A 10,661-nucleotide genomic window follows, 5' to 3' on the forward strand; every position below is an offset into this window, starting at 1 on the left:
CTTTCTTTCTTTCAAACCCTTACCTTCCATCTTGGAGTCAATACTGTGTATTGGTACCAAGGCAGAAGAGTGGCAAGGGTAGGCAATGGGGGTCAAGTGACTTGCCCAGGGTCACACAGCTGGGAAGTGTCTGAGGCCAGATTTGATCCTAGGACCTCCCATCTCTAGGTCTGGCTCTCAATCCACTGAGCTACCCAGCTGCCCCCTACCTGTGAATTTCTTGGGGGGGGTGGTGGAATATAGGATGAGGGGAAGGTCTGTGGACCCACATTAAGAATTCCTAATCTAGACCTGTGATTTCATCAGGATAGGGAGCTCCCAGGTGAGGGAAATTGTTTCTATCAAGGTTCATCAACAAATTCTCTGTAATTTAGATATTTAGATAATTGCTCAGATCACTAAGAGATTAAGTAATGTGAACACTCACAGTCAATGTGTTATCAGAAGAGTCCAGGTTTTCTTTTTAATTTTTAATTTTTTCCAATTACATATAATAATTTTTAATCTTTGGTTTTTTGACAATTTTGAGTTCCAGATTCTCTCCCATCCTCTCTCTGCTCCCCCTCATTGAGAAGGCAAGCAATTTGAAAAAGTTTATACATGTGCAATCATGCAGAATATATTTCCATATTAGTCATGTTGTGAAAGAAAAGAGACCAAAACCTCCCAAGAAAACTGAAGTTAAAAACCAGTATGATTTGATCTGTATTCAGAGTCTTTCTCTGGAGGAAGATGGTATGTTTTCATCATGACTTCTTAAGAATTAGCTTGGATCACTGTGTTACTGAGAATAGCTAAGTCATTCACAGCTAGTTGATCATCATAGAATATTGCCAGTACTGTGTACAATATTCTCCTGGTTCTGCTCACTTTGCTTTGCTTTTTTAAAACCCTTACTTTTTATCTTATTATCAGTTCTAAGACAGAAGAGCAGAAGGGACCCAGTGATTCCCAAAGTGGGCGCTACTGCCCCCTGGTGGTGCTGCAGCGATCCAGGGAGACGGTGATGGCCACGCTTTTTTGGTATTACATTCTATTCTGAGTTCAATAAATAGTTTCATAATTTCTGGGGGGCACTAAGTAAAATTTTTTCTGGAAAGGGGGCAGTAGGCCAAAAAAGTTTGGGAACCACTGGACTAAGCAATTGCAGTTAAATGACTTACCCAGGGTCACACAGCTAGGAAGTGTCTCAGATTTGAACTTAGGACAATCAAACCTCTTGAATCCAGACCTGGCATTCTATCCACTCTACCCTCTAGCTGCCACCATAGAAATTGAGAGCCACTAAACTATACATAGGAATCCCTGTAGGCTGCATATTGACTTAAAAAAAAAAGAAATACATGAGCATTTGATTTTCTAAAAGATTAAACATATTAAAATAAGATAGAACTACATTTTAATCCAGTTCAAGTTGCCCTTGGGAGTCCTGTGAGTGTTTGACTCCTCTCTTGTAAGAAAGAACTACTTTCAAGTTCTGCTTCTGATACATACTGCTTGTGTGGCCCTGGGCAAACATCTTAACCTCCTAGGACCCCCAGCAATTCTCATGGAATAAATTGCCAAGAAGGTGTAATTCTGCTGCAGCTAGGGAAGTTCCTCATCAGGAGCTTCCTAAGATCTGGTCACAAAGAAAAAGAAAAATGAGGCTGTGTAAGGAATCAGTGGGGAAGAAGAAGGAAGGTTCAGAAAACCTTGTTGTTGTTTTTTTTTCACTCTTTGAGAAAGACAAAAAGGGAACTAGGAGGCCCATGAAAGGTCTCTGTGGCTCTGTGCCTGACAAAGGCAAGATGAGTCACTTGATAATGAGACACATTTGTTTTTCCTATGACTGTACTTCTCCTCATGGTCAATATAAATTAATCCATGTCAGGAACACTCTGTAGCCCAGAAAGAAAGACCTTTCTTGCCTGGGTTGAATCCTTTCCCAGGGTATTCAGGGAGAAAGAGAACTTTCTGGAAGGCTCACCCAAGGAGGAAAAGGAGGAATGGATGTTGCAGTAATTGTCAATAAATAGTTAATAAACAGTTTTTAAATGCCTACTATGTGTCAGACACTGTACCAGGTGTGGGAGATACAAAGAAAGACAAAAGACAGTCCCTGCCCTTAGGGAATTCACAATCTTACAGGAGAAGGCAACATTTAAAATGATGCTGAAAAGGGGGTGACAGTGGAGGAATGATGAAGTTCTTTAAGCCCAAAGGAAATTATGAGATGGCTCCCCTTGGTACTGTTATGTAAAGGATGGCAACATGGAATCCCTGCAAAATACAGGGTCAGCCTCATCCAGAATTCTGGGGGACCCCCCCTGGAGAACTTTGGGTGAGGGGACAGTTGAGAAGGGTTAGTCAGTTGCTTCTGGGGGTTAATGTGGGCAGATCACACTGCTTATTGCTCCTGACTTGGGGGTTCACCTGAGAGGGCCATTGTGGCTAAACCATCATGGTTTCTACTCAGGAGTTAGCCTGCTTAGTAGGGTTGGTCCTTACCAACATCAATACAACAATTATTTAGTGATTTAGTGATTAGAAATATTCACTATTAGCAAGAGAGCCAGTTTAGCCAAGGAGGATCTGAGAGGAGCTTTCGGATGTCCACCCTTAACCTCCAATCAGAAGGAAGGAGGGACCTCAAAGATAAAAGGTAGAGAAGGGTACAAACCTTTGCTGAGCTTTCCTCTTAGAGTTGCTAAATTGATATTCCTAAATCAGAGATGGGTTTAATTACCCCAGTAGCCTCCTGACCAAGCTAAATAGAGAAGCCCTAGGAAAGCCCAAAACCTCTGGGTCATCCATCAGTGCAATGCCAGCAGTAATGGCCCAAGTTTTTTTTTTCTAGGCTGGCAGTGGCATAAATTGACACTAACCCCCAGGTCCAGGCTCTCATCTCTTATCCCAATGTCTGCTTCTGCTTGACCCAAATAAAAATCCTATTTTAAAAAAACAACAAATTTTACTGAGTTTGGGTGCCCCAATGCCACCTGGACCCCAGGACCTCAGGACCCCTGACCTATTTCTTTCCTCCCTATTTTCATTCTCTCTGATTGCCCTTTGTTATTCACCTCTTCATATATTCCCTCAATAAAGCCTGCTTGCTATACTATCTTGTATGCTGTTTCCATACAATGGATTATTGGTATTCTAAATCTTTCTAAGGGCAGCTAGGTGGCATAGTAGAAAGAGGGCTAAAGCTGGAGTCCAGAAGGCTCATCTTTAGGAGTTCAAATCCAGCCTCAGTCATTTACTAGCCTTGTGACTCTGGGCAAGTAAACTTGTGACCTAGGTTAAATAAAATCCTTTTTGCTTCAATTCCTCATTTGTAAAATGAGCTGGAAAAGGAAATGGTAAACCACTTCAGTATCTTTGCCAAGAACACCCCAAATGGGGTCACAAAGAATGGGACAGAAAAACAATTGGACAACAATAAACCAAATCAGAATAGCCCCTCTTCTCTAATAATATCTACTGCCAGGTCAAGTGATGTCCTCTCCACATCTCTACATCCCACAAGATCACCTACCACCTGGGATTTTCTGTTTCTCTGAAGTACCTTTTACTTTTCCTCCTTTGCTGCTTTCTATTCCATAATCTCTACTCCAACCTTTATTTGCTTTGGCTCCCAGTTATCCTTTTTGACTTCAATACTGTTCATAAGGAATTTTTAGAAAGCCACTAGGTCAAGACATCCAAGATGGTAAATAAGTTTTCTATCCCTTCATAGGCCTAAACAGAGAAAATGAATAGAGGTGAAGCTCGAAGAATTTAAGTAAAATACAATATAATAACTGCCCACCACTGAGGGATGCTAACATTTGGACAATGTGCAGAGAGAGGAAGAGAACGACAGAGTGGGAAAGGGATTTTGGATTAATTTCCCCCTCTTATGGAGCCTTAAAGAAATCAATGACAAAGGCAGAAGGAAAAATTTTGGTGAAATTAGCTGTGGCTAGGGAATCAAAAGACCTAAATTTTTAGTCTCGATTGCTGGCTCTGTGGTCCTGTACTCACTCTCACAATGTAGGAAAAGTGCAACAAACCAGAAGCAGTACACCCATATACCACTGGGAGGCAGCAAAGACTACCAAAGACTTTTCACACTTCTCAATGCTTGCCAGGAATGGAGAGGTTTATTTTTAGGATGTCAGGATGTTTTCTCCCATTTAACATCTGTCATTATTCCTGAATTTGGCCCCCACCCTACAGGCTTCCCCCCCCCCAATTTTTATCAAAGCTTTTTGCTATCACATAACATTGATTCTGAATCTTACCACTCACCCACTCCCAACAAGCACATATGCTCCACCTGGTAATGGAGAGAAGAAACAGAAACAAAAACAATTCAGCAAAACCATCCACCATGTCTGATGTTCTATGAAACATTCCACACCACACATAAAACCCTTCCTTTGGTATCCAAAGCCCTTCGTTACTTTCCTGGCATTCTTACACCTTCCTCCATGTCTCTGATGACTTAGTATCATTGAACTTCCAGTCCTTTGAATAGGACATTCCATGTTTCAGCTCCATATATTATTAGCACTGGCTGGCTGGCCCCCCATGCCTGGAAGTCTCTTGGTTTCTCTGGCTTCCTTCAAGATTCACCTCAGATTCCAGTTTTTGCACAAGTCATTTCCTGATTCCTAGTACCCACAGCTAAGAGTGCCTTCCCCTCTTGCATCTACTCTTAATAAATCTTGAATGTACCTAGTTCTTTTGATATGTTGTCTCCCTCATTAGAATTTACACTCCTTGAGGGCAGAGATCCTGTTAATTCCTTCCTTCCTTTCTCTCCCCAGTTCAATTAGAATGGTACCTAGAACATGGTAGGTTCTTAATAAATGTTGACTGACTACTATTCCCCACCTTTGCAAAAAAGGGGAAGGAAGTGGGTACATTTCTTCATCTCTAGGGCCAACCCTGGTCATTATAGTTACACAACATTCAGTTTTATTTTCTTGCTTCCCTTTAATACTGCTCTAAGTCATTGAAAGTGTTGTTTTCTTGGTTTTGTTTCTTACACTCTGTCTCACAGTTCATAGAAGGCTTACTATGTTACTCCCAGTTTCTCATATTAATTGTTTCTAATGGCAATATTTTAATAAAGGGAACTTCCCAGTGAAGAAACTTCCTCTAAATGCTAAAGGCTCAATCCTCTAAACTTGAAAGGAGCTGCTTAGAACACCGAGAAGTTAAATGATTTACCCAGCCAATATGTGACAGAATTGAGTCTTAAAATGAGGTCTTCTTCCCACTCATGAACAATTAATATTTCTCCAATTATTCAAATTTGCTTTTATTTATATAAAATTTTTTATAATTATATTTCTACCACACTGTGAGAAATGACAAATGGGTTAATTTTGGAAAAACTTGGAAAGATTTACAGAAATTATGAAGACTGAAATCAACAGAAGAACCAAGAGAACATTATATATAGCAACAGAAATATTATTTGAAGAATAGCTTGTATATATCCACCTCCAGAAAAAAACTGATCAATAGAAATAAGCAAGACATAGTTTTATAGATACACATATCAATTGATGCCTTTTTTAATTGGAGGACAGAAAAGAGAGAGGGAGTTAATTAGGTATTTTAATATAACAAACAAAATTTTTCTTAAAATTTTGTTAAGCTGTTGCATTTTAAAAAAATTTTATTTAAGTATTTTTTCTTTTTTTAAATATTTATTTTTTAGAAAAGTTAACATGGTTACATGATTCATGCTCTTACTTTCCCCTTCACGCCCCAACCTCCCCCACTCCCCATAGCCGGTGTGCATTTCCACTGATTTTAACATGTGTCACCAATCAAGACCTATTTCCAAATTGTTGATAGTTGCATTGGTGTGGTAGTTTCGAGTCTATATCCCTAATCTTGTCCACCTCAATCCATGTGTTCAAACAGTTGCTTTTCTTCTGTGTTTCCTCTCCTATAGTTCTTCTTCTGAATGTGGGTAGCGTTCTTTTCCATAAATCCCTCAGAATTGTCCTGGGTCATTACATTGTTGCTAGTACAGAAGTCCATTACGTTCTATTTTACCACAGTGTATTGGTCTCTGTGTTCAATGTTCTTCTGGCTCTGCTCCTTTCGCTCTGCATCAATTCCTGGAAGTCTTTCCAGTTCACATGGAATTCCTCCAGTTTATTATTCCTTTGAGCACAATAATATTCCATCACCAGCATATACCACAATTTGTTCAGCCATTCTCCAATTGGAGGGCATACCCTCCTTTTCCAGTTTTTTTGCCACCACAAAAAGCGCAGCTATAAACATTTTCTTACAAATCTGTTTATCTATGATCTCTTTGGGGTACAAACCCAACAATGGCATGGCTGGATCAAAGGGCAGGCATTCTTTTATAGCCCTTTGAGCATAGTTCCAAATTGCCAGCCAGAATGGTTGTATCAGTTCACAACTCCACCAGCAATGCATTAATGTCCCAATTTTGCCACATCCCCTCCAACATTCATTACTCTCCCCTTCTTTCATTTTAGCCAATCTGCTAGGTGTGAGGTGATACCTCAGAGTTGTTTTGATTTGCATTTCTCTAATTATTAGAGATTTGGAACACTTTCTCATGTGCTTATTGATACTTTTGATTTCTTTACCTGAAAATTGCCTATTCATGTCTCTTGCCCATTTATCAATTGGGGAATGGCTTGATTTTTTATACAATTGATTTAACTCCTTGTATATTTGAGTAATTAGACCCTCATCAGAGTTTTTTGTTATAAAGATTTCTTCCCAATTTGTTGTTTCCCTTCTGATTTTGGCTGCATTGTTTTTGTTTGTACAAAAGCTTTTTAGTTTGATATAATCAAAATCATTTATTTTACATTTTGTAATTTTCTCTAACTCTTGCTTGGTTTTAAAATCTTTTCTTTCCCAGAGATCTGACAAGTATACTATTCTGTGTTCACTTAACTTATTTATAGTTTCCCTCTTGGTGTAGGGTGTGAGATGTTGATCTAAGTCTAATCTCTCCCATATTGTTTTCCAAATTTCCCAGCAGTTTTTGTCAAATAGTGGATTTTTGCCCCAAAAGTTGGGCTCTTTGGGTTTATCATACACTGTCTTGCTGATGTCACTTACCCCAAGTCTATTCCACCAATCCTCCCTTCTGTCTCTTAGCCAGTACCATAGCCTTTTGATGACCACTGCTTTATAGTATAGTTTAATATCTGGTACTGCTAGGCCACCTTCCTTCACGTTTTTTTCATTATTTCCCTTGATATTCTTGATCTTTTGTTATTCCAAATGAAATTTATTATAGTTTTTCCTAATTCAGTAAAAAAGATTTTTGGTAGTTTAATAGGTATGGCACTAAATAGGTAAATTAATTTGGGTAGGATGATCATTTTTATTATGTTACTGTTAGTTTTTCTAGTACAATGTTGAATAATAGAGGTGATAATGGACATCCTTGTTTCACACCTGATCTTATTGGGAAGGCTTCTAATTTATCCCCATTGCATATAATGCTTGTTGATGGTTTTAGGTATATACTGTTTATTATTTTTGGGAAAGTTCCTTTTATTCCTATACTTTTCAGTGTTTTCAATAGGAATGGATGCTGTATTTTGTCAAAGGCTGGACTTCCTGGGAGAGGACTTTGATACAATGGGAGAAACTACTAAGACAAAAAGGGTACTAAACATTTGATCATACCTACTAGTCTCACCTAACCTGGGATCATTAAGTACTTGTTAAGGTCTATTGTTGAGTCTGAAGCAAAGTCAGTCTGGGACTCCCCTGAAAGAATTTTCCTTAGGGACAGGGGCAAATTTGGGGTTCCCAAAAACCCAGTTGACAAAGTCTTCTTGACTTTCCTAAAGAAACAAAAGAATTATTTTCTGTTCTCCAAAAATCTAGTTCCTTTATTCAGTTTTCTTCTTATTTTCCCTCCCTCCCTTCCTTCCTTCCAAACAACCTCAGAGTCAGAAGGGACCTCAGAGGTCATGTAGTCTATCCTGTACCTGAATAGCTCTTTTGAACAATTCTAATTAATGGGAAGCATTCTTTTCATCAAGTGTCTTTCTCCAAATTCTATTCATTGATCCTGATTCTATGTAATGTGGGAATGGAACTCCTTCCCCCATTATGTCACTTTATTTTGATATAATTGTTCAGTGACCTGGATGTCATTTACTATTTAGATGTGCAGGGATAGACAGGCACTCAGAGAAAGGAAGTTGAAACCAACAAGTGGGGAAACTGATCCCACAGGTACTGCCCTTTCCCCCCTCAGGCAAATTAAGGAACTATGATTGGTTCCTGAGATGTGATGTGAGAGAGCTACTGGGTGGAGAAAACTCCTTACAAGCTGAGACCAAGGCAGTTCACACTCTCATACTCTTCTGACTGGAGATTAGAACCTAAGGGAACCTCTGTTGGTGGTGAGCTTCAATCTATCAGAATGGCACATTAGGGTATTTAGCTAAGCTACTCTTTACCTCTTTTCTACATTTTCCTCTCTTTATTATCACCACTTTGATTAAATTAAATTGTTAAAGCTACTAACAGCCTCATAATTTAATTTTTTTTTAATTTTTTAACATTTATTAATAATCATTTTTAACATGGTTACATGTTTCATGCTCCTACTTTCCCCTTCACCCCCCGCAATCCCCCCACTCATAATTTAATTTTAATTATTATAGTAACAACATGTAATCGAATCCTTTTTCCATATACAATCTTTCAAATACTTGAACATAGCTATTAAGATCTACTAAGGGCAAATTCTAGGGAATACAATGGCCAAAAATGAAATAGTCCTTGCCCTCAAGAGGCTTATATGTATGCAAATCAATAAATAAAAGAACTTTGGAAGAGGGATGGAACATTAACAATGAGGAAGATCAGGAAAGACTTTTGGAAGGATGTGAAATCTTAATTAAGCCTTGAGAAACTAAAGATTTTAAGAGCCATATACTATGAATTTCAGACATGGGGGTCAATTTACACAAAAACGTGGAACCTGGAAATAGAATAGATAATAGGCCAATTTAATTGGAATATAACATATATGGAAGGGAATAAAGCAAAAATAACTTTGAAGAGGCAAGTTGGAACCTATTTATGGTATGTTTAAGACCTGTTACAGTAATATTTTTCCTAACCCTTTCTTCTTCAAGCTAAACTTTTCCAGAATCTTATGTGTTATGACTTCCATCCTTCTCCTGCTTTCCATTCTCTGGACCTGCAGAAAGAAAACAAAATGGATTAGAGCCAGATTATGGAAAATCTTGAACTTCAGGCTGGAGAGTTTGGACTTTATCCTCCAGGCAATGGGGAGCCATTTAAGGTTTTTAAGGAAAGGAATAACATAATAAAACCAGAAGTCAGTAAGCTTTATCTTGAGGGAAAAGTCAAGAATTATTTTTCTCATTCCTACCATAGTGATTATTTTTCTTGTGGATAGCAACTTTTTTTGTGTTTGTATTACCAATACCTCAAAAATAGAATACCTTTAATAAATATTTAATTACTGTTATTGTATTCTTGGTGCTGTGTTGAGGGTGTTGATACTGGAGAATTTCCTTAGCAGGACTGTTATGAGGATCAAATTGGATCATAAAATCTCAGAGTGGGGAGAGACCTCAGAGGTCATCTAATTGAGACTACCCCAACAGAAATCTATTCTATCACATCCTTGGCAAAATTCTCAATGCCTAGTACTAGTGAATGCTTAATAAATATTGTTGATTTATAGATATAACCTCTATTTTAAGACTTCCTGTGATAGGGAACTCATTCTTTCTGAGCACATTTTGTTTCGTTGTAGTTTAGTCATTTTTTAGTTGTTTCTAACTCTGTGATCCTACTTCGGATTTTCTTGGCAAAGATACTAGAGTGGTTTGCCATTTCCTTCTTCAGCTAATTTTATAGATGAAGAAACTGAGGCAAAGACGGCAAAATGACTTGCCCATAGTCACATAGCTACTAAGGATTTGAGGCCAGATTTGAACTCACAAAAATGAGTCTTCCTGACTCCAGACCTGGCACTTTATTCACTGTACCACCTTGCTTGCTTTGACTTAGCTCTAATTGTTCACAAGGTTTTTCTTATATAAGGTATTATTCCTTTTGTATATTTTTGAAGTTTTATTTTTATTACAAGCTTAACAAACACTGAATAAAATTTTTGTATTCATAGCATTTTCATATACATAGTAGCTTGTATAGATCCACCTCCAGAGAGAGAACTGATAAATAGAAATAAGCAAGACATAGTTTTATAAATATACACATGAAACTATAGACCCTTACTATGTATAGCTTATTTTTCTTTTAAAGTTCATGTTGGAACCGTGTGATTCAAGTGAATCAAGTGAAAATCAAAGAATGCCAGCTTTCACTATATTTTCTTCATGAAATTTGTATTAAATGTATCTTCTTTCATGACATGAGCAAAATGAAAATATATATTACATGAAAGTATCAGACTATTTACTGCCTTGGGTGGGGAGGGGAGGGAAGGAGAGAATCTGAATTTTTAAATGTCCAAAAAATTGTCAAAAAGTGTTTCTACATGTAACTGAAAAAAAAGAAAAAAGAAAAAAAATTTAAAGAAAGTATGAATTCACCTTGTAGTTTTCAAAGCTGTCCTACTCCTCTGTGTTTCTTTCTGGCCTTCCTTCTGTTTTTTTTTTCCT

The sequence above is a fragment of the Gracilinanus agilis genome, chromosome 4 (genome assembly GCF_016433145.1).
Source record: "Gracilinanus agilis isolate LMUSP501 chromosome 4, AgileGrace, whole genome shotgun sequence".
NCBI classification, from domain to species: Eukaryota; Metazoa; Chordata; class Mammalia; order Didelphimorphia; family Didelphidae; genus Gracilinanus; species Gracilinanus agilis.